This window comes from Molossus molossus, unplaced genomic scaffold (assembly GCF_014108415.1).
Source record: "Molossus molossus isolate mMolMol1 unplaced genomic scaffold, mMolMol1.p scaffold_m16_p_3, whole genome shotgun sequence".
Classification (NCBI taxonomy): Eukaryota; Metazoa; Chordata; class Mammalia; order Chiroptera; family Molossidae; genus Molossus; species Molossus molossus.
In genome coordinates this window covers 66,275,930-66,300,289 of record NW_023425366.1, presented here as the reverse complement: position 1 = coordinate 66,300,289, position 24,360 = coordinate 66,275,930, and the positions used below count along the sequence as shown (strand labels likewise).

At 36.5% G+C, this 24,360-nt stretch overlaps 1 protein-coding gene across 1 annotated transcript in view; it reads left to right on the top strand.

The window, feature by feature from the left end:
* The first annotated feature begins 3,969 nt into the window (after window positions 1-3,969).
* The window catches only part of KIAA0825 (KIAA0825 ortholog), a 373,867-nt gene continuing 353,476 nt past the window's right edge, over window positions 3,970-24,360 (top strand). Inside the window, exons 1-3 of the mRNA XM_036279227.1 lie at window positions 3,970-4,028; window positions 15,017-15,131; window positions 15,296-15,442. The gene's annotated coding sequence lies outside the window, so the exon portion shown is untranslated. The remainder of the gene's footprint in view (window positions 4,029-15,016; window positions 15,132-15,295; window positions 15,443-24,360) is intronic.

Below are 24,360 nucleotides of genomic sequence, written 5' to 3'. Positions count from 1 at the left end.
CCTGGAAGTGGGAAAAGAACACTGCCTCCCAGCCTTAATTGTTATTATTGGAGACAGGTTTTCGAAACAATGCTCCTGCTATTTCTTCTTAAACTTTGGTTAAATGGCAAATAAACAAGGAGGGAGGCAGCTGAGGAAATATTCTAAGTGGCTAGAATAGTGTACATAATATTTATGTTTACACACACCCCACACAGAAATTGAGAGCAAACACATATAGCTGTTTAAATCCTTTGCGGATTTTTGCTGAGTAAATTTCTCATGAAAATTATCTAAAACTAAAAAGAAAAAGACAATTGTCATTTTGATTAATTAGGCAAAGGAGTATAATGTAAAACAGCTGAATTTAGAGACCACATGAGCATGAGCTCAAACTCATGAACTTAAAAAATAAGATCTTGAAGAAGTTATTTAAATTCTTTGAGCCACAATTTGTTCATTTGTAAAATGGTAAAATCAACTTTATGGACTTATTAGTATTAAATATGATGTGTGAAAGCACACAGGCATCAGAAAAATTGGAGTTTGGTCTCGTATTTTTTGTTGTTGTTTAATAAAGTCTAATTGCTTTAAAATAAGGTCTGCGGCTCCAACTGTGATGTCAAACAGACTTGAGTTCAAATCTCAGCTCTGTCACTAGTTGTGTTACATTGGGAAAGTTATTTTCCTACTCTTTATTTGTAAAAATGGGACTTTTCTGGAGATTGAAAAAAATAATGATGCATAAAGTTGAATATGGTGGCTGTACTTGTAAGCACTTTATTGGCTCAAATTCCCAAACAAGCAGATGCCAACAGGGGGTTAGCTATGTAAGAGGTGTTTTGGGGAAAGTGCCTATGACAAATAAAGGAGAAGGGAACAAGAGTGGGAAGAAAGTGCCTTCAGGCCTCAATGCAGGTCTGACAATCTGACGGAGAGGAGAGGAGGAAGGAAGGCAGGAGAGGAGGGTAAGTAGAATCTCAAACTGCTTCTTCAACCAGTCCCATGGGGAATCCTTGAGCCAAAGTCATCTGTTAGAGAGGAAGGCCATGTCACCCCAGTACTCCATATAATGCTAGCTATTAGTGAAAATAATGAACAGCTGTCACAAGCTATAATCCACAAGTGTTTTAAAATTTTAACTCTTGAATTTTATTGCCTGTCCTGACCTTCCCTAAGAAAAGTACAGTCCCTGCTGCCATACATAGACCTTATCATTTTAGGCACATGTTCTCAGGCTAACAACTTTTTATATTTTATAATACAGTTTTGTTAGCCAGAGAACTGTTAAAAGGAATCAAAGGATGTCTTCCAAGTAACAGCTGAAAATGTAAACACTAGCTAAGCAACTGAGTTTTTGATATTACATAATTAAGTACAAACTGCTATCTAAATGTCTCCATTCAGGTAGCCAATAAACACAACAATCTTAAACAGCTGAGAAATGTTAATATCTATAGCCTAAACTTGAATTTTATTATCTTTCTTAACAAAGATACCTCTGTGGTTAAAAAGAGCAAGATACTATAGTTTTGTATGTCAGGGTCCCCTCCCCTTTTATTGTTTTTAATAAGTAATTGTAGAGATTAATCAATTCAATGCTTTTCAAATGGCAGGTCATGACCCATCATTTGTTTCATTTTTGTTTCAGATATGTGTGGCTTCAGGTTTTGGTTATAAATTGTGTTTGTTATTGTGGATCACAGTTGAGTTTTAAAGCAAAAGATTTAAACTAACTTCCTTTATCTTACATTAGGAAGTGAGGAGTAAAGAGGTGATATAACTTGTCTGAATAACTCAGGAAACATGTGACTTGAACCGGAAGCTAGGTTTTAAGAATCTAAATTTAGAGCTCTTTATTTTCTTTTCTTTTTTCTTTCTTTTTTTTTTTTTTTTGGTACATACCCCCAGCGGGAACTGAACCTGGGACTCTATGGTCCACAGGCCGATGCTCCAATCCCTGAGCCAAACAGCCTGGGCTAGAGCTCTTTCTTTTCTATCTTGCTTCCAGGAAGAGCCTTCTTATTTCCAAGAAGAGGTTTCTTGTTTGTTCTTTTACAGCATATAATTACTGTTTTCCAGTTGGCTAATATGATAGGGTTTTTTTTTTCTGTCACTTTTGTTAATTTTTTGCTAAGATTTACTGAAAGGAACTCTTCCCTGATTCTGGCCATAAAGTGTCAGGGAGGTTGTTTCTAACATTCAGCAGCCATGCTGAATTTACTGTCCATTTTCCCTCTGGGGAACACAGCTAATGCAACAGTTTAGGTCTGGAGTTTACCTGATTTAAGTGTGTGTGTTTTTAATCCTCACTTGAGGATATGTTTTTATTTATTTTAGAGAGAGGAAAGGAAGTGTTGTGGCGTGAGAGAACTGAGAGACCATCAGAGCCAAATTAAAGCAAAATAGAGAGCAAAGCCGGCCAGCGACTGATCTGAGTTCTCGGAGACCAGCCCTAGGGCCTCCAAATGTTGTGGAGCGACAGAGTCAAAGAAAGGCCACTAGAGAATTGAAGTCCAAATAAGAGCCGTTTATTAGCCAGGCGGTGTCTGATTCCGACCACCCCTGTGACAGAGTCTGCAGAATCAGCCCCGATATGCTTTATTACATGCCTTTTATACCTCACAGAAAATTGGATCTTCTTGATATAATGCCCAGGGCCACAGCAATGCTGTATAGAATAAGTTTGCCTTACGGATAACAGGAACGCCCAAGTATTTCAGTTATTTCAAGGTACGTTGGGTCACACTTAGCCCCGACCTGCACAAACACAATGCAAGCCTGATTCCTTGAGATGGTGGGGAAAGTCGAAAATCTCTGACTCAAGACCTTCAGGCTCTGTGGACTCTGTCAGACACATAGTTGGCTCCCAACAATTTCTTGGTTCAGGGAGTGTTCCAATTTACTGAGGTTATTTTGACTAAACGGGTTCAGCTAGAGGGCATACAGTGACTTTCCCAATCATCAATTATGGAGCAGCACAATAATTTACCAATCATCAATTATGGGGTTATAAACCTACCAGCACAGAGGGAGGGATGGGGGAGAGGGAGAAGGAGAGGGAGAGAAACATAAACATAGATCAGTTACCTCCCATATACATTTCTGACCCTACTGGGATTGAGTTGCAACCGAGGTATGTGCCCTGACCAGGAATATGAACCCGCAATCTTTTGGTGTATAGGACGATGCTCTAACCAAGTGAGACACCAGGCCAGGGCTGGAGTTTACCTAATTTAAACTGAGGACTGATGAAAACTCTTTTTGAGGCACATTGTACTAAGACACATGAGGTCTTAATTTTTACTAATTCCAGTGAATATTATTTTGTGTTTCATTGTCGTGACATTCTTGACCCATTTTCTTTGCATTTTTAGACTTCAGTTCACCAAATATTTTTGAATTTTAAGATGCAAGTTTTGTGTATAATCACATAATTTATTTCTTTATAATGAAAAAAATATATCATTCTTTCATTTTGTGGCAAATATTCATACTTGCCCTTAAAAATGCCTATTGACAATTTGGCAGTGGTGAATTCTGTCCTCTACTAGTCAGAGATTTGACTGGGGAAGAGTTTAGAGGAGGGCTGTTTGTAAAAAGAGCCCTCTTTTTAGGCTTTGTTTTTGTGTTGCCTCTCTACCCTGGTATCATTGAGGCAGCCTGTGCTCATTGCTTTGATTACGTTTACCTGGTAACTTAATCTCTTTCTGGGGCTTTCTCGTTTATCTAACTCAGCAGTTCTCAAACATTTGGTTTCAGAAGTCTTTTACACTTAAAAATTACTGATGACCTCACGGAGTTTTTAATGTATATAATTATATCTACTTATAATTATTATATTATAAAGTAAAACTATTTCAAAATTTTTATCAATAATAAAGCCATTACATGGTAACATAAGTAGCATTTTTTTCAAAACTGTATTTTTTTCCAAAACAAAAATTGTAATGGAGAGTGGCATTTTATATTTTTACAGTCTCTTTAATGTCTGGCTTAATAGAAGAGAGCTGAATTCACAGATCTGATTCTGCATTCAATCTGTTGTGGTATGTTGTTTTTGTTGTAGTGAACAAATTCCAACCTCATACAGACATGTAGTTGGAAAAGAAAGTAGTATTTTAATGTCCTTTTCACCAGAACCTTAACAAGTGATAGTTTCTTAAAGTTTATTTACAATGTGGACTCTGAAATCATATCAGTTAACTTTTTGTGCTTTGTTATTTTAAAATGCATTGGTCTATCTTGAACTTTGAATGAATTTTTGTAAACACCTGATTTTGTTACATAATGCATTGGGTATAAGTAAAATATTGATTCATTGAGATATGCTGATCTTTCATATCTTAATTCACTTCATTATACAATATCCAAAAATTACATAGTTAATATCACCAGCATTCATCTTAAAATACTAGGAAACTGTCCTTATGACAATATATGAATTTTCCAAAATTTTTATTTTTGCTTTGAAAGCTCTAATTTTATCATTGGCAACACTGTCTAATATTCTTCTTGTAATGAGAGTCCAATTTGGTAAATTTTGAGAAAATCTGTGGTGTACTCAAAGGTTGAGTTAATAGAATTACTCATTTTTACTGCCTCATGAAAGACATTATTAAATGAACCTGTTATTTTTATTCCAACTGTGTGGTGGTGAAAAATATAACAACTGTGGTAGGCAGGATAATGACGCACCCTCCAGACAAAGATGCCTACGTTCAAATCTCTGGAACCTGTGAATGTTATGTTATATGGCAAAAGGAAATTAAAGTTGTTAATCAGTTTACCTTGAAACAGTGAGCTTTTCCTGGATTTATCCAAATGGGTTCAGTGTAATCACAGTGGTTCTCAAAATCGGCAGGAGGAGGCAGAAGAGGAATTCAGAGTGATTCCATGTGAAAAGGACTCAAGCCATATAGCTCTCTAGAAAACGAGGGAAGTAGGCCAGCAGCCAAGGAATTAGAGCAACCTCTAAAAGATGGAAAATGCAAGGAAACTGGATTTTCCTTAGAGCCTCCAGAAAGGAATAAAGCCCTGCCAATCATTGCATTAAGCCTAGTGAGACCCAATTCAGATTTATGACCTAGAGAACTATAAGATGATAAATTTGTGTGATTTTATGACAATAAATTTGTGGCAACTTATAGCAGCAATAGGAAACTCATAAAACTTAATAGAGTTTGGGAACTGCACTTTGTCCTAGGATATCATTGCTTTTGCACTATTAGTACAAATGTCAACCCAGTGAAATGGTATATAGTATCTTTTTATGAAAATAATTTTGATCTGCCCTGGCCTGTTTGGCTCAGTGGTTAGAGCGTTGGCCCGTGGACCAGAGAGTCCTGGGTTCGGTTTCCGCTAAGGGCACGTACCTCGGTTGCAGTTTGTCCCCAGCCCTGGCTGGGTCGTGCGTGTGGCAGCCACTCGATGTGTCCCTTTCACATTGATGTTTCTCTCTCTCTCCCTCTCTCTTCCTCCCACTCTATCTGAACAAAAAATGGAAAAAATGTCCTCGGGTGAGGATAAAAAAAGAAAATAATTTTGACCTTGAGAACTTCCTGAAAGAATATTGAGGGTCCACTAGGAATCTGTGTATCACCACACTTTGAGATCTAACTTTTTCTTTGTAGATTAGGTTCTGGGATGCAAACATAAAGAAGGCACAGTCCCTGTTTTAAAAAGATTATAATCTAGTGGTTGAGAGAGGTAAGCAAATCAGTGATTGCAGATAGCATAGAATGACAAGTGCCCTAACTGATATATACTTAAGGGAAGGAAAGAGACCTAATAACTGTCTTATGTGCTTGCAGTTTAGTGGGAAAGAGCACAAAACTAACGATAATATGCAAAGTGCTATTAAGGAAATATCTCCACTGATAGAGCAGGGGAGAGACCTTTACATTTACATTTAGCAGTGAATAGGGTTTTATTATCTCCAGATCCTCTCCAACACTTGTTATTGTTTATTTTTTGTTTATAGCCATTCTGATGAGCTGGGAAGTTGTGTCTCATGTGGTCTCAATTTGCATTGTCTAAGGTCAAGAAGATTGACACCTATTCTTATTTCTTCTAAGAATTTTGTATATGTTAGCATTTATATTTAGGTCTTTGATCAATTCTGAGTTGATTTTTGAATTAATTCTTTTGCATGTTGCTCACCATTTGTCTCAGCAACATTTCTTGAAAAGGCTAATCTTTCCCTATTGAATTTTCTTGAAACCCTCAACAGAAATCAATTGGATATTGTATGGGTTTATTTCTAGACTCTTAGTTCTATAGCATTGATTACATGTCTATCCTTATGCCCATCCTGTCACATAGTCTTGATTAGTATAGCTTTGTAGTAAGTTTTGAAAATTGGAAATGTGAGTTCTCTAATTTTGTTCTTTTTCAAGATGATATGGTTATTCTGGGTTCCTTATACTTCTATATGGATTTTAAGGTAAGTTTTAATTACTGCAAAATAGGCAGCTGGGATTTAATAGGGATTGCATTCAATCTGTAGATTAATTTGGGAAGTATTGCCACTTTAACAATATTAAATCTTTCAACCTATAAACATGGACTTTTCATTTATTTAGGTCTAATTCGGTTCCTTTCAATGATGTTTTGTAGTTTTCAGTGAATAGGTCTTGCACTTATTTTGTTAAATTATTCCTAAATATTTTATTCTATTTGATATTATTGTAAATGAAATTGTTTTTCTAATTTTATTTTCAAATTGTTAATTGCTGGTGTATAGAAATACAATTGATTTTTGTTTATTAATCCTATATCTTTGTGATTTGGCAAACTTTGTTGAATATATTAGGTCCAATAGTTTGGGGTTTTTGTTTGTTTTAGAATCCTTAGAATTTTCTACATACATCTATAAGAAGATAGTTTTACTTCTCCCTTTCCAATCTGGATGCCTTTTATTTACTCTTCTTGTCTAATTGTCTTGGCTAGAATTTCCATTACAACGTTGAATAGAAATATTAAACATGGACATTCTTGTCTTGTTCCTGATCTAAAGGCAAAAGCTTTCAGTCAACTGTGAGTTTTTTATAGATATCTTTTATCAGGTTGATGAAATTCTCTTTTATTTCTAGTTTGTTGGGTGTTTTTATCATGAATGGTATTGGATTTAAACACATTTTTTCTATGTATATACTTAGATTATCATTTAGTTTTGTCCTTTATTCTACTAATAAGGTGTATTACATTGATTCATTTTTCTGTGTTGATTTAGCCTTACATTCGTGGGATAAATTCCACTTAGTCATGGTGTATATTTTCTAATATTTGTGGAGTATTTTTGCCTCTATATTTCTAAGGGATATTGGTCAATAGTTTTTGTTTTGTGTCATGTTTTTATCTTGTTTTGGTATCAGGGTAATACTGGCCTCAGAGAATGAGTTGGGAAGTGTTCCTTCCTTGTCTGTGTTTTGGAACAATCTGTGAAGGATTGGTATTAATTCTTTAAATTTTTGGTAGAATTCACCAACCAATGATGATGCCATCTGGCCTTGGGCTTCTCTTTCTGGGAAAGTTTCCAATGATTAATTCAATCTGCTTACTTGTTATAGGTCTACTCATATTTTTTTTAATCTTCCTCACCCATGTCATTAGTACTTTGTGTCTTTCTAGGAATGTATCTGTTCATCTAGGTTATATAATTTGATGATATACAATTGTTTTTATTTTTTAGTATCTCTTTATAATCTATTTCTGTAAGGTCAGTAATAATGTCCCCTCCTTCATTCCTAAATTTTTTAATTTGAGCTAAAAGTTTGTCATTTGAACATGTTTTTTAAAAATCAAGCTTAGTTTCTTTGATTTTTTTTTCTATTATTTTTATTTATTCCCAATCAAGTTTTTATTATTTCCTTCCTTCTACTTGCTTTAGGTTTTGCTTGCTCTTCTTTTTCTAGTTCCTTAAGGGTGAAGGTTAGAGTATAGATTTTAGATCTTTCTTTTTAAATATAGGCAGTTAGCCTGCAGTTTTATGTTCTTGTGATGTTTGTGGCTTTGTTATCAGGGTAATAACTCTCCTAGAATGAATTAGGATGGTTCCTTTTCTTTGTTTTTAGAGTCTGAAATGTTAGTATGACTTCACAGAATTAACCAATGAAGCTCTTGCAACTTTTTCTTGTGGGAAGATTTTTGAATTAGTAATTCAATTATTTTCCTTGTTTTAAGGTCTGTTCCATTTTCACATTTCTTCTGAAGTCAGTTTTAGTTATTTATATCTTTCTAACACATATATCCATTTCTAAAGTGTAGACACTAGAAATGTTTCTACTTTGCTGACATAAAGTTGTTCATTATGTTGTCTTATAATCCCTTGATTTCTGTATAGTCAGTAGTGATATCTCTTTATTATTTTGGTAATTTGTATCTTTTTTTCTTGATCAGCCTAGCTAAAGTTTTGTAATTTTGTTGATGTTTTCAAAGGACCAACTTTTGATTTTCTTTTTTCTTTTATTTTTTTCTGCTGTGATCTTTTGTGTTGCCCCTCTTTTTGCTTTGGGTGTGGTTTGCTCTTCTTTTTATAGTGATCGGATCTTACGTTATCTATCTGTGATCTTCTTTTCTGATATAGGTGGAATTATAGATTTCCTTCTTAACATTGCTTTTATGTATCCCATAAAATATGATATATTGTGTTTCCACTATCTTTCAGTAAAAGAACATATTCTAATATCCCTTGTGATTTATTATTTAAAAAATTTTTTTTTTCTTTATTGATTTTAGAGGGAGAGGAAAGGAGAGGGAGAGAGAGATAGAAACATCGATTGGCCGCCTTCTGCATGCCCCCCACTGGGGATTAGGCCCACAACCTCCGCATGTGCCCTGACCAGGAATCGAACCAGCGACCTCTTGGTGCATGGGTCGATGCTCAACCACTGAGCCACACCAGCCGGACTGTTATTTATTTTTTGACATTGACATTTAGAAGTGTGCTTTTTAACTTCCAAATACTAGGGGCTTTTCAGTATTTATTTTTGCTATTCATTTCTAATTTATTTCTGTTGTTCTCTGAGAACATTTTATAATCTCATTACTTTAACATTTATTGAGACATTTCATGATGTTGCATATGATCTATTTTGAAAAATGTTTTTTGGAATTTGAAAAAAATGTGTATTCCTCTGTCATTGAGTGGAGTAGTCTATACATGTGAGTCAGGTTAGACAGGTGGACAGTATTTACATATTCTAAACTCTTAGTAATTTTCTGTTTAGTCCTATCCATTACTGAGAGCAGAGTTTTGAAATATCTAACTATAACAAATGATCTATTTCTTCTTTTGATGCTGTCATTCTTTTCTCCATGGATCTTGGTACTTTGTTTTAGGTGAATATACATTTATGAATATTATATCTTTTTGATGTATTTTCTCTTTTATCGTTTTGAAACATCAGGTATTTCGCAAATACTATTTCTGAAAGCCTATTTTGTCCAATATTAGTGCAGTAACTTCACTGTATTGTAGTTACTGTTTACATGGAATATCTTTTTCTATCTTTTTACTTTTAATCTATTTTTTGTATATGAATGTAAAATGTCTCGGAAAAATGACACATAGTTGGATCCTGCTTTCTTTATCTAGTCTGACAATTCCTGCTTTTGATTGAGATATTAAACCATTTTCATTTAATGTGTTTATTGTTATGGTTAGGTTTGCATTATCCATTATGCTTTATTTCTATATGACTCCTGTCTTTTTTATTTATTTTTTTCACTTCACAGCCTCTTTTAAAAATAAATAAATATTTTTAGTGTATGCACATTTAAATATCTAGTGTAACTTGAAAAAGTTACTTTTTAAGTGTTTGCTCTGAAGAATACATTCTACATTGTTTTAATTTTTTTATTTTTATTGTTGAAAGTATTATAGATGTCCCTCTTTTTTCCCCATTGACCCCACCACCACTGCCTTCCCCAGCCTAGTGTCCGTGTCAATTGGTTCTGCACATATGAATATAAATTCTTTGGTTTATCTCTTCTATCAACTCAATACCATTCAGTTAATACCAACTTAATTTTGACAAAACATAGAAACTTTGTTCTACTGTAGTTCTATTGCTTCTTCCCTTTTCTGCTATTATTGCCATATGTATTATATCTCTACATGTAAACTAAATAATATATTGTTATAGTCATTGCTTTATATAATCTATGACTTTTAAAAGAAATCAAAGAAAATAAATAATATTTCATTATCTTTCATATTAACCCACATATTTACCATCTGGTGTTATATTCTTGTAGTTTTAAGAATTTCCTTTTTCACAACAACATAAAAAAAAAGAAGAAGAAGTATTTCCTTCACTATTTAAAACAGGTCTGCTAGCAACACATTTTTAGTCTTTATTTTGTCTTCAATTTTAAAAGTTCTGGCTTTGGGGGTGGGAGCAGGAAGGAGGGGGTCAATGGGGAAAAAGGGATATCTGTAATACTTTCAATAATAAAAAATAAAATAAATAAATAAAACTGATGGCTTTATTTTGCCTTCAATTTAAAGTATAGTTATTCTTGATATAGAATATTTGGTGGACATTTTTTCTTTCTTTCACTGACTTCTGGCCTCCATGTTCATTGATACTTATCTGTATGTGGTGAGTTAGTTTTCTCTTGCTGCTTTTAGTTTCTTTGTTTTTGTCTTTGTCTTTGTCCTGTAATAGTCTGTTATGTCTAGATATTGATCTCTTTATATTTGTACTACTTGGGGTCCTTTGAACTTCTCTGATGAGTAGATTAATACTTTTAATCTAATTTGGTATATTTTTGTCCCTTATTTCTTCATATATTTTTTCATATCCTTTATCTGTCTCCTTTCTTTCTGGGATACTAATAACATGTCTTTTGATATAGTTATGATTGTCCTAAGTATCTCTGAGTCTTTGCTCATTTTTTAAAAATTCTCTCTGTTCTTTCAGATTGGGTAATTTTATTAACTATCTTTAATTTACCAACTCTTTCTACAGGTTATTTTGAATCTGCTCTCAAGTTTGTCTGGGTTTTGTTGTTGTTTTTTAAGATCTTGTTTTGAGTTTTACATTTGGCTTCCTAGGACTTGCCCCTGCGTCTGTGTAGTTTAAATGATAAGTCGATGGTTGGGCAGTGGTTGTGATTAAACACTTCACATCTCTAAGTTATCTCTCATCTCCTCACGGATCTTTGTAATAGAGGAATACATTTAAAGTTTATGCTGTTTTGAATTGTGTCCAAGCTTTTGCTTTCTGCTGGACTCTTTCACATTTCCTCTGTACACGTGGTTGTTCAGCCTCAGCAATATGTGGCTAGCTTTGTTCCTCTTCAGTCTCCATTGTACATACTCAGCCTTAGCCAACAATATGGTTGCCCCAATTATGACCATGACCTTGGACTAATAGAACTGTATGGCTCTCCTTGCTTACCTGCTTCTAAGGTCATCACTTCCACTGAGAGAGTGCGGGGCTTAGACGTCACCTACCACTCAAACTCAAGTGAGCCCCCTTTGACCACAGCAGAGACATTTCCAGCCCTGTGATCTTCCCTACCCTGGAAGGACCTCTCTACCACCTGAGCTGTGGTTGATGGTGATAAGAGTAGTTCCAGGCCAGAATGCCACAAGGTCCTAATGTTCTTACCTAAAGATTAGCAGTTTTTCAAATGTGAATGTTTCTCAAATGGTTATATTCCTTTGGTCAGTTTCTAGAGCATTGAAATAGTTGTACTTGTCAATTTTTTCTAGCTCTTTGGTTTCTTTTTTGGAAGAGTATTTGTTGATTGCACTCAGCCATAGGTGGAAGTACGGCTTCTGGTCTTGTATTTTGTATATATTTTTTTCTTTACTCTCTTAGGATGATGAGAAATTTACATGTTCTGCTAACTGATTTACTTCTATTTTCTTTGGGGTAAATTTTTGTCCAATGTGAGAAGAAAAAAAAAGATTTTCTTCAAATGCCTGGTAGTCCTTGGCTGTGCATTTATATTAGAAAAGAGAAAATAAAAAAGCTCCCTGGAAACCATACTTGGATGGCATTGATTTGCCTTTGAATAGTTAAGGAACAATGAGTATACTGGAAGTCAGCTAAGGGCCAGAATGAGACCAGCTTATGTTGGGGGAACCCATATTTATATTGTTTTCTACTTTCTAGACAATTCATTTCCTCAAATACAATACTTCTCTCAATTACTTATTTTTTTCTTACTCAGAGTCAGATATGTAACTAAAGACAAAAAGAAAGTAGTTGCTTATGCACAAAGATAGGGGAGGGAGATTCAGTGTTTCTTGGACAAATCTTTAAATTGCGTATTTTAGCTTCACTCCTTACCCCACACTTCTGCCAGGGATATTAGGCCATTCCTTTCATTGCAGTTCTCCCTGCCCACATTCTATAGCTTGGCTTCTCCTGCTCTGTTTCTCCTGTGAATGTTCATTCTTACCATGTACACACTTGTAAGGAGGAGTCTCTGTCTCTTCACTGTTATGAGTGTACATCCTCTCTCCCAACCCCCAAAATACACCTTTATTATCTTTTTAAGGGGATCTCTGAAAGGAGATGGGAAAAAATACACATTGATTGATCTTCCAAAATTTTTTGCACATATTTTTAAACGGTTGTAATGAAACATGTATATGCTATCTGGGTTCTATTCTCACTTCTCTATTAAGCATGTTCTACATTCCTGTATTTCTTCATAATTATTGTTTATAGTCAATTATGAACACATTTTTAATGAAACAGTTTGTGTGTTTGTTTTAGTAGTATAATGGTTATTATTTTAGTTACTGCCTCCTTCTCTTTCGTTACCCTTTCCTCCATCCCATCATCTCATACATTTACCTTTCCTCAGGTAACCAGTGTTAACAATATTGACAGTTTGTGGAACACTAAGTGTTCATTTTTTCCTTTGGTCAGACTGATTGAGTAAAACTATTAAGAAGGACAATTTACCCTAGAGCAGGCTGACGTTGTCTTCAAGAAAATAATTTCAAGCCCTGGATGGTGTGTCTCAGTGGTTAGAATGTCAGCCTGTAGACTAAGGGGTTGCAGGTTTAATTCCCGGTTTCAGGTTCAATCCTCAGCCCCAGTTGGGGTATGTGCAAGAGGCACCAATCTGTGTATCTCTCTCACATCAGGGTTTCTCTCTCCCTCCCTCCCTTCCTCTCTCTCTTAAAAAAAAAAAAAAAGGTATTTTCAGGTATTTATGGTGTTTCCAAGAAATCATATGATTTCACTTGTGGAGTTAGGTGCTGCGTTGTATCTCTATAATGGCTTCCTAGCATGGACATCTCCACTTTAGTTCTTTAGTGGAAGTGAACTGTATCCTTGTAATAAATCCCTCTCTTTCCCCTTTGTTTAGATTCATTTCTCAGAGTGGTTAAGTTGACCATGAGGGTTTTTGTCTCTTGATAAAATATAAACTGGAAATCAGCTAGAGATAGTAGATGTTAGTAATATTAAAGCACTTGTATGTTAGATATCAAAGAAAGGCCAAAAATATGAGGGCAATTAATAAATATCAAAAAAACACTTGGAACCTTCTTCATATCAGTTTTCTAGACAACCTAGGCCTAACCAAAAGATCAGTTTGGCTGATTATAGATTATAAAAGTGTCTTTTCTAATAAAAAGTACACTTATTGCTTTATTTTTCTTTTAGTAAGACAAGATAAATAAGTATAGATATTGTTGTTGTTGTTGTTAATCCTCACCTGAGGATATTTTTCCACTGATTTTCAGATAGAGTGGAGGGAGGAAAGGAGGGAAAAAGAGAGGGAGAGAGAGAGGAAAGAGAGAGAAACAGCAGTGTGTCACACATCAGTTGGTTGCCTCCCGCACGACCCCAACCAGGGCCTGGGATCCAACCTCAAACCAGGTACGTGCCCTTGACCAGAATCTATTCCGCGACTCTTTGGTTCTTGGGCCAACGCTCTAATTGTTGAGGCAAACTAGCCAGGGCGATAAGTATAGATTTTGGAATGAAGAAGTAAAACTCATTATTTGTATATTATATAAAACCACAGAATAATATAGAGTGTAGTAAATATCCTAAATAAAGACATATCAATGTACAAAAATTATATAGGTACATATATAAAGAAAAATGAAAAAAGCTTTGTAAATATTATTTAAACTAACATTGAAAATATGAAGTGCCTAGGAAGATATCTAACATAAAAAGGGATGTGCAAAGCTCCCATGGGGAAATTATAAAAGCATTACTGTGTGACAATAAGACCTCAATAAGTGGAATAAAATGTACAATACGCGTGACTGAAAACTCAACTTTCTCTCGGTGCCTAATTTGATGAATGCAGTATCAATCAAATTTCTATCCTTTTTTTTTCTCACCTGAGGACATTTTTCTATTTTTGTTGTTGTTGTTGTTCAGATAGAATGGGAGATAGAGAGAGGAAGAGAGAGAGAGAGAGAAAGAGAGAGAGAGAGAGAGAGAGAGAGAGAGAGAGAGAGAGAGAGAAAACATCGATGTGAAAGGGACACATCAAGTGGCTGCCTCTGGCATGATCCCAGCCCTGCCCGAGGATGAATCACAACCGAGGTATGTGCCCTTGGCTGCAACCAAACCTGAGACTCATTGGTCTGTGGGCCGGTGCTCTAACCACTGAACCAAACCGGCTAGGGCAAATTTCTATCTGTTTTGATAGGAAAGGGAGAATACTTGACAAAGGAGTCTAAAAGTATATGGAAAGACAAAGGGCCAGTAGATAAGAATAACAACAGTGTACTTTGGTACAGGGAAAGACAAATAGACTAGTGGAAGCTTACTAATGAAAGTGTATTCTGTGGACCCACCCACAGCATTGATAGCATTACCTGGGAGCTTGTTAGAAATACAGACTCTCAGGCCCCAAACCTAGATCAATTGAATCAGAATCTGTTTTAACAAGATAACCCAGAAGAGTGCAGAAAAGATGGTTTTAATAAACTGTCAGGGAGGAACTGGTAACTAAACAGGAAAAAGTAATATATTGAAAGGCATTGCTTGTTTTATATCCTGCAACAGTTCCTTACTCTCTGTGATCTATTTTTCTTTAGGAACTTTTGAAAAATCAATGGAAATAAAAGGGATGTTTTGAATGTGGTTTCCTAGGAGCCTCTGTTATCCATGTGCTTGTAAGCTGTGGTTCATCTGGTTAATAAGCTTTTTTAGGTACTCTGACTTCAGCACGTCTTTATGTGTCTTAAGCATCTCTTGGGTCAAGCCTGTATGTCATAACCTGATGACAATACTGTCACTACCAATGTAGATAACTAATGTTGTGACTATGCCCCTCCACTGTAGCAATGGTAAAGTTTTTCCTAATTGTTTTATAGGTGTGTTTTCTGTATTTTTGGAAAAAACTCTGCTGAAGATCCTAAAGAAAGGGCAGCTCTTTTACTGACAAATTGGAAGGAATAACTTTTCACCTACTTAGGATCAGAAGACTAGTTCATTCTTAGCATCTTCTGAAACAAAATTAGGTAAGAAATGTTTTTCATCATTTTTCAAATAATTTGTACTCCACCTACTTCGTTTTTTTGACAGCTTCTATAATTCTATTCCTTTTGCCTCTACGAGAAAATACAGTTCACATTTCCTTTAGGAAGTTAGTGTGCCAGCCAGCTGTCAGCCTTGTGATGTACCTGATCTCCCATGTCGGGGGAAGCACAATTCAATTTTAAACTAAGTCTGTGCAACAGTGCAGCAGGGCTGCCAGCATTTCTCTTTGTGTTTTTTTCTTTGAAATTCTTCTTTCTAACCAAACAGTATGGTTTTATTTTTAAATCCTTTGTGTGAGACGAAACCATACTAAATGATTTTGCGTGTCTTTAGTTAAAAATCAACGAATTGAATGAAATAATTTGTAACTATTTCTGCAACCCTTTCTCACTTCTAGAAAATAAAGTACCACTGCTTGTTTAACTTATGACTTGTCTAAACATGTTGAAGACATTGACTATAAGGCATAACACTCAGACTTGAAAAGGGAACTGTGACAAGTTCAGTCAAAAGGGAAAAGAGGAATAATTTATAAAAGGTGCTACAGATAATGATGCCAGCCAGTTATTTTAAAATGCACCCATCTCACCTTTTAATGAATTAGATTTGTCAACAGCAAATGTTTTATGCACCATTTCTAATAAAAGTGGCATGCTAGGACTACAGAGCTTTGAGGATGGCTTCTTCAAAGCTTTATGAGTATCTTCAATTCGAAGATATTTTTTAAATAATAGATATTAAAATGTATGTTTATAATATTAAGGTTGTGACACAAATACCTAATGACAAAATTCAAGAGTTTCAAAGCAGAGGCTGACATGCCATCATTATTTCACCTAGTAACTGTTTTTTATATTAGGAGTGTTGAAGGCTGATTTGGGGATTGTGTGTCGGTTTAACTTTAAATTTTCTTGTTGTTTTGGTTGGTGTCACAACCTTAATGTCAACTTTTCAAATAGGTTTCTAGATTTCCTTTGGTTCAGGGTCATTAAAAAATGCATATGATAAATCTAAGAGGCATAAATAGGTCACACTGAAGTGGAATATATGCTTTATAAGTGGAAAAAGTTAGTTAAGGTATTTTAGTAAATTTCTATTTTTTTCAGAAATTCTATTTCGATTAATATAAACCCAAATAACAAGACATGATGTTGATATAATTCTGTTCGTACTCTATTGTTCCTGTACCACTAATACTAATCATTTGATCTTGGTGGTTATCACCTCTGTAGATATTAAGTATCACAGTTCCCACAATTGATATTTGTTTCACTAAATTACAAGTTAAATTTGGTAATTATTTCACTTAAAGAATTCTTATTCAATGTAGTTGAGTATAGGTAAAACATGCCTTAAAAAATTCCATATGTCAGTCCTTTTTGTAAAGCACTGAGTTTTAAAAATAAAATCTTGCTTTCTAAAGTAACACTTGTTACTTGTGTTAAAATTTTTTGTAGTATCACACCAGACATTAAAGGAGCAGCCAGGAGCATTCTGCGGGGAAAGAGAGAAAGAGGAGAGAGGAGGGAGAAAATAATCTGCTTACCCAAATTCTTCTTTTTTAAATTATTTTTTATTCTTATCTGTCATAATCTGCCAGAGCAGGTCTGTATTGCCTATGCTGAATCCAGTTTTAATTTAGAATAAATATATTAGACTTTACCCCACAGTTGTCTTTTTCAGCACCTGTGTTAGAGAAATAAAAGATGAAAAGAGAAGAAAATTGCTTATTAATCTTTTCCTACTGACTAATAAAGATACTGACTAACCCAAAAGACTTACATAGCACTCATTTCCTCCTTGAATGAACCACCAGATTTTATCCTTCCTAGTTTTGTATCAATAACTGGGCAAACATTAATCTTTCTTTTCCAGTGTACTTCATCTCTTATCCCCTTATTATAGCTTTATACATGTGTATATATTTTTTCTTTTTTTTTCATACAGTGTTGAACTTGAGAAATTTCTAGTAGTTTTTATTTGGGACAGTGCTGTAGAATTTTATCTTCATTTGTAGTCCCAACTTTACTTTTCCTACCTACTGGATCCTCCTATATCATATCATTATTAAATCATCACAATTCCAACAAGTATTATCCTTTCTAAGCCCCGGCCCTCAACAATAAGAGGTAATTGTATTGCATTGTGTAGTGGTTTGAAAATGTTGTCCGGCCAGTGTGGCTCAGTGGTTGAGCGTTGACCCATGCACTAAGAGGTCGCCATTTCGATTCCTGGTCAGGACACATGCCCAGGTTGTGGGCCCGATCTCCAGTGAGGGACATGCAGGAGGCAGCCAGTCTATATTCTCTCTCATTGATGTTTCTATCTCTCTCTCCCTCTCCTTTCTTTTCTGTCTAAAATCAGTAAAGAAAAAAAATTTTTTTTTAATTATAGGCCAAGCCAGGTCTTGCAAATTCATTTAGAGCAGTTTCCGATTTATGTATTTAATAAAGCTGGGTAGTGAGTCTAACTTATGTATTTAGTGTCCTTTTGTGAACAGTGATGTGACTGCCTGGCAAACTGATGAAATTTTATTTAGTGTTTCTGCTACATCAGTCAATTCTATAAATGGCTTTCTAATGGGATACAATCTATGCTTTTAATAGCTTCCTGTAATATTAAGAGATATAATATGTACTGAGTACTTTCTATATGTCGGTGATTATTCTAAGTACTATCCATAGATTATCTTATGTACTCCCCATAACAACCCTTTAATGATCTCACTGTTTTATAAATGCTGTGGAGGCACATGAAGAGAATGTTCAAAACTAGTAAATAATGGAGCTAGCATTCAGACACAAGTAGCGTGACCCCAGAGCTGACACTCTAAGCCCTCACTACTCAAAATATGATCCCCAGGCCAGCAGTATCACTATTACTTGGAAACATGTTAGAAATTTAGACTCTCAGGCCCCACCCCAGACCTACTGAAGATCTACATTTTTAACAAGATTCCTACGTTATTGGTACCTTAAAGTTTGGGAAGCACAGCTCTAAAGTGTTATGCTCTCCTGCCCTTATAAACAGAATTAAGTGTCTTTTAAAACAGATTTCTATTTTCTGTATAATGTGTTACTGAAATTTCATCTTTATACTATTTTGAGTATTCCTACAATAAATAAAGTACCTTATAATGAGATATAATAACTAAATGTGAGCAGGGATCTAAAGCAGACCCAAGTTACCTTGAAATCAAATGTATATAGAGCAGAAAATAAAATCCCAGATTATAAACAGCAAGTCTTTCTACAGTGGCAACTGACTACCTCAACATCTGAAACTCTCTTAAAATCACAGTGAAGCACAGGGCCTTGAGTATGGACTTGGATGACAGGCTGCCTGGATTTGAATCTCGGTTCCTACTTCTAGCTGTGGGACCCCAGGAAAGTTACACCACTCCCTGTACCTCAGCTTCATCATTGGGGAAATGAGGTCTAAAGTGGTACTTACTTCACAGGATTGTTGTGAAGATAAATGAATTAAAGGATAAATGAGGGGACAGTCAGGATGGCAGCATAAGTAAACGCAATATCGCTTCCTCCCACAACCACATCAAAATTACAACAAAACTACAACACAACTATTGTTCAGAACCTCCTGAAATCGAGCTGAGTGGAAGTCCTACAACTACAAAATTAAAGCAGCCACCACACAGAGACTGGTAGGAGGGGCAGAGGCACAGACTGGCTGGTCCCACACCCTCGTGTGGTGGACAAAAATCAGGAGAGACCTCGGCTGGGAAGGTCCTCCCTGAGGACTGAGGGGTCCCCGTCCCACACCAGGTGCCCAGCTCAGGGTCCCAGGGCCAGGTAAGAGAAGTCCCCATCACTTCTGGCTGTAAAACCAGCGGGAACCGAGGCAGAGGGAGGCTGCGGCTACGGAAGCCCCAGCAGTTCCTGTTAAAGGGTCTATGCACAGACTTACTCAGACCTGCTCCCTTTGAGCTCCGAGGGGTGGCAGCTTGAGGGGCACCAGAGAACAGGGAAGAACTGAGCTCTTTGGCCTTTGGACGAGAGCAGCTTTCTCCTGGACAACATGCTGGTGGAGGCCTTTGTTCCTTTGGTGATCCCTTCCCCCACAGGGCAGGCAGACAGCCTCCATACCTGGGACTCTAGCAACCTGGCTCACTCTGTTTGCTCCACCCTGGTGATACTTGAGGCCCCACCCCACCTAACTTTCGGGCCCACCCAATCTGTTTCCAAAGGCTTTACCATAGGATTGGCCCGTCTTTGATCCTGCTTCAGAGTTTCCTAAAATCTCTCAAGCAGCATCTGGTCTCAGCAAGCCCCATACCTCTTGTTGAGTGGCCACAGGCCTGGCTCTCGAAGCAGCCAGCCTTGGTTCACAGCTTGGCTTTTAATGGAGATCTCTAAGCCCAGCACAAGAAGCAGCCATCTGCAGTTCACTTTGTAGCTTATACTGGGTGGTCCTGGATAGAATATAGGCAGTAGCTGACTTTGCCCCAGAGCCAGCACACCTGGTGGACAGCTTTAGACCACATCAAAACATCACCACCCAACCACCTCCACAAGTGACACACTCAGTGAGTGGGTTCAGTGGGTACCAGAGCCCTGCTGAAGTAAGTCTAACTCTTTGTGGTGGGCCCCTACACAGCTGATCCTCCAAAATAGTCAGAGGCCAGCGGCTAGTGGGCACAGCCAGTCCTTGCAGCTGATCAGCCTGAGTAAATCCCTCCCATTGATGTGCCAACAGCAATCAAGACTCAATTACAGCAGAAGGGTGTACAGTCCACACTAGGGGTGCACCTCAAGGGCCCAGCTGGGGTGATCAGGGGGACTGTGCCACTGGATCCTACAGAACACCTACAACAACAGTAGGCCACCCTACGAAGCCTAGGAGACATAGAAACTCTGCCTAATACATAGAAACAATCACAGGAAAGCAGCCAAAATGAGGAGACAGACATGTCCCAAACAAAAGAAAAGAACAAAACTCCAGAAAAGAACTAAACAAAAGGGAGATAAGCAATCTAACAGATGCAGAGTTCAAAACACAGGTTATATAGTTGCTCAGGGAACTTGGTGAAACCTCCAAAGAACTTAGTGAGAACATCAACAACATAAAAAAGGGCCAGTCCGAAATTAAGGTTGCACTAATTGAAATAAAGAATAATTTACAGGGAATCAATAGTATGGTAGGTAAAGCCAAGAAACAAACCATCGATTTGAATATAAGGAAGCAGAAAACACCCAACCAGAACAGCAGAAAGAAAAAAGAATCCAAAAAAATGAGGATAGTGTAAGGAGCCTCTGGGACAGCTTCAAGTGTGCCAACATTTGCATCATATGGGTGCCTGAAGAAGAGAGAGAGCAAGAAATTGAAAAACTATTTGAAACAATAATGACAGAAAAGTTTCCTAACTTGGTGAAGGAAATAGACATACAAGTCCAGGAAGCACAGAGAGTCCCAAACAAGTTGAACCCAAAGAGGTCCACACCAAAACACATCATCATCAAAATGCCAAAAGTTAAATACAAAGAGAGAATCTTAAAAGCAGTGAGAGAAAATCAGTTCGTTGCCTACAGAGGAGTTCCCATACGACTGTCAGCTGATTTCTCAAAAGAAACTTTGCAGACCAGAAAGGAGTGGCAAGAGATATTCAAGGTGATGAAAAGCAATGACCTACAACCAAGGTTACTCTATCCTGCAAAGCTATCATTTAGAATCGATGGACATATCAAGAGTTTTCCAGACAAGAAAAAGCTAAAGGAATTCATCACTACCAAACCAGTATTATATGAAATGTTGAGGGGTCTTCTTGAAGGTGAAGAAGAACAAAAATATGAACAATAAAATGGCAGTGAATACATATCAATCAACAATTGAATCTACAAACAACATGAGCAAGCAGAACAGAAATAGACTCATAGATACAGAGAACTTTTTGTCCTTGCCAGATGGGTGGGGGCTGGGAGGATGGGTGAAAAAGATGAAGGAATTAAGAAGTACAAATTGGTTGTTAGACTGATGAACCTCAAAGGGAAAGGGGGAGAGAGGGTGGGATGAGATAAACCAAAGAACTTCTATGCGTATATGCATAACCAATGGACACTGACAATAGTGTGGGGAAGGCAGGAGGGGGCGGGAATGGGTAGGGAGGGGGTCAATGGAAAAAAAGGGAGAAACATCTGTAATACATTCAACAATAAAGATGAGTTGTTTTTTTTTAAAAAAAAAGGATAAATGAGACAAATCCATGTAAAGGATTTAGAACAGGGCCTGATATGAGGTAAGTGAATAAATGTTATCTGCTTTAGTTGTCATTAGCTATGATTTTTATTTTGGAATAGAATAGATTCACATCTCATACTTCTTGGTTATCGATGGGTAGTAATTGACAAATATATTTGTTAGCACAACTCACCAATAAACGCGTATTTTTGTTATTAGAGTCCAAATTACAAATGTCAGTTTTTGTACTTTCTGAAAACTATCTCCCTGTGGCACTTCTTTGCCTGTGAGTTTTGGTAAATGCCACGTGATTGTGGCACTTAACCTGTTAAGTCCAATGAGATCGGTTCAAAATAAAAATGAAATGTGTTAACAGTATATTGAATTTATTTTTTTAATTAAAAATTTTTAATGTTGACATTATTGCAGGTGTCCCCCTACCCCTGCCCCTGCCTTTGTGCTTCTAAACTGAATAAAGATAATGATTGTAAGCTCATTTGGTCAACCACTTGTATAAGCAATACAGAAAAATTAGATGGATAAATAATGTGTGTTTAAAGGCTGAAGTCTCCAGAAAACTTGTTTCCTTTGGGATGAATATAATTCTGAAATTAGTCATGGTAATCTTTGGAAGAATATCGGTTTTCTATGCAAATACTCAACAATTTTTCAAGAATATATCTAATGTGTTTAGTGAGAGTGCGTGTTCCTGCAAAGTACCATTTTGAAAGCTGATTTGTTACAGACACTGGGATAAAAATACTTGGTGAAAACAATGCCCTGGGAAACTTTTAATTGCCACTTCCAGGAGCCACATTCAGAGAGTTCCAATTCACTGGGCCTGGGATGAAGTTTTAACAAGTGGCTGAGGTAATTCTGCTTAAATTATTCTTGGAGTACATTTTGAGAAACACTGCAGTAGAAGCAAAGACATAAATTGAGAAAAGCTTTTGCAATATTGTCCCCTTTGATACTCATTTTTTTCACCCTCTGAGCCTACTTTATCTTCTTTGGCCTTACTCCTACCTCTTGTCAGTGTTCCCCATGCCAGTCCTTAATATTCTGCTTCTCTCTTCTCTGCCCTTTCTAAAAGAACATCTCTTCTGGATTTGTCAGTCATATATTTGTAATGATTCTACAACATGAACACAAAGGTCTCTTTGTAATCTAAAAATCTCAGCCGTTTTGAAATCAATTTGGAGGCCGTGGCAGCATCAAAATAAATAAATAGATAAATAGATAGGATGAGTGGAAAGAGAGGGTGCGGGGGAAGACTAGAGTAGAATAGAAAACACCAAAGGAAGTATTAAGGGAAAATAACATTTGACGAAGCTTTTGTTTAAGATATGTGTGTGCACACATACACATTAGATTGCAATGCATTTTTTTTTTAACCCATGGGTCATAGTCCAAAAAATGTGCAAGATACTATGAGTCTTGGTGTTCTGAACTTCATTGGACATTATGAACACTGTTTTTTCATGCATTTCCCTCCTATTCCTCCTTTGTCTCTATTATGGACATTTCCATTCACGTAGTCCACTCAGACTTGTCATGCCTAGAACTTCTTATCACTATTTTCCCCTTAAGTTTTAAAAATCTATTCATAAACTATCATTCTGTCATCCAGATGAAAGTTTCAGCATTTCTTTTTTAATACTTTAGCCCTTGCTACATAAACTTCCCTATAGTCTTGTCTCTATACCCTTACCTACCCATGGGCTCTAACCAGCAGATAACCTTATCGGCAACCATAGCAGTTACCTACTCCTCAGCTAAGTTCTTGAAGGCTAACATAAACATGCACTGCATGGTAACTTTGGCTGCCTTCAGCAAGACTGTTTGAGCCTTTGACAAGCGTGCTCTGCTCTGTATGATGCCCACCTCTTTTTCTTAGCCACTACTGTCATAATTGGTCATTTCCTGCACTGATTTTTATTGTCCAGGAAGAGCCACACGCTGGCTTTTACCTTTTGCTAGTTTCTAATGACATATCCACAAGATTTCTGCCTCTTAACATGGCTTTATAATGTCCTCATTGTCCTGTTCAGTTTTCCTGATGACTTGGGTCTAAAATCCAAGCTTGTTGATGTCTGGGACATGTGACACCTGCTTGGTTTTCTTTCAGCTATAATTCCCTGCCCTACTTAGTGATTCCAAGTTATCTATTCATGCCCTGGAAAGTCATTTCAAAAGTTCTTTCCTTTTCTCGTGGCCTCATCTTCTTCTAGTCATCCTTGCCTTCAACCGGATTAATTCACTATCTTCCTAAATGATCTCCCCGCCTTTATTTTTCTTCACCCTACACCAAACCATTGTAACACCCTGTTTGATAAATATATATGAATGCTAGTCATGTGCTGCCTTAACTTAAAATGAAAAAGAAAAACTATGACTCTCTGTTTTGTACAGGACAAAGTCCAAATACTTTTCTCCTGGAGGAAAAAAAGGCTTTAGTGTGCCTAGCTGGCCATAGCATGCTTCTTTAATTTTATCCTTCACTCTTTTCATTCATGAATTGTCTGTTTTGGCTTTCCCACACAATCTCATTTATGTTCCAGGGATGTCTCATCATTTGCATTACCAGAGCCCCCTGTTGGTAGTAACTCATGAATCCAGAGCAGGTAGCTGTGGCTGGAGTTGGATCCCAGTACATGCAAACTAACCTCAAGACAGGGACCTAATTATCTATTAGTAATATACA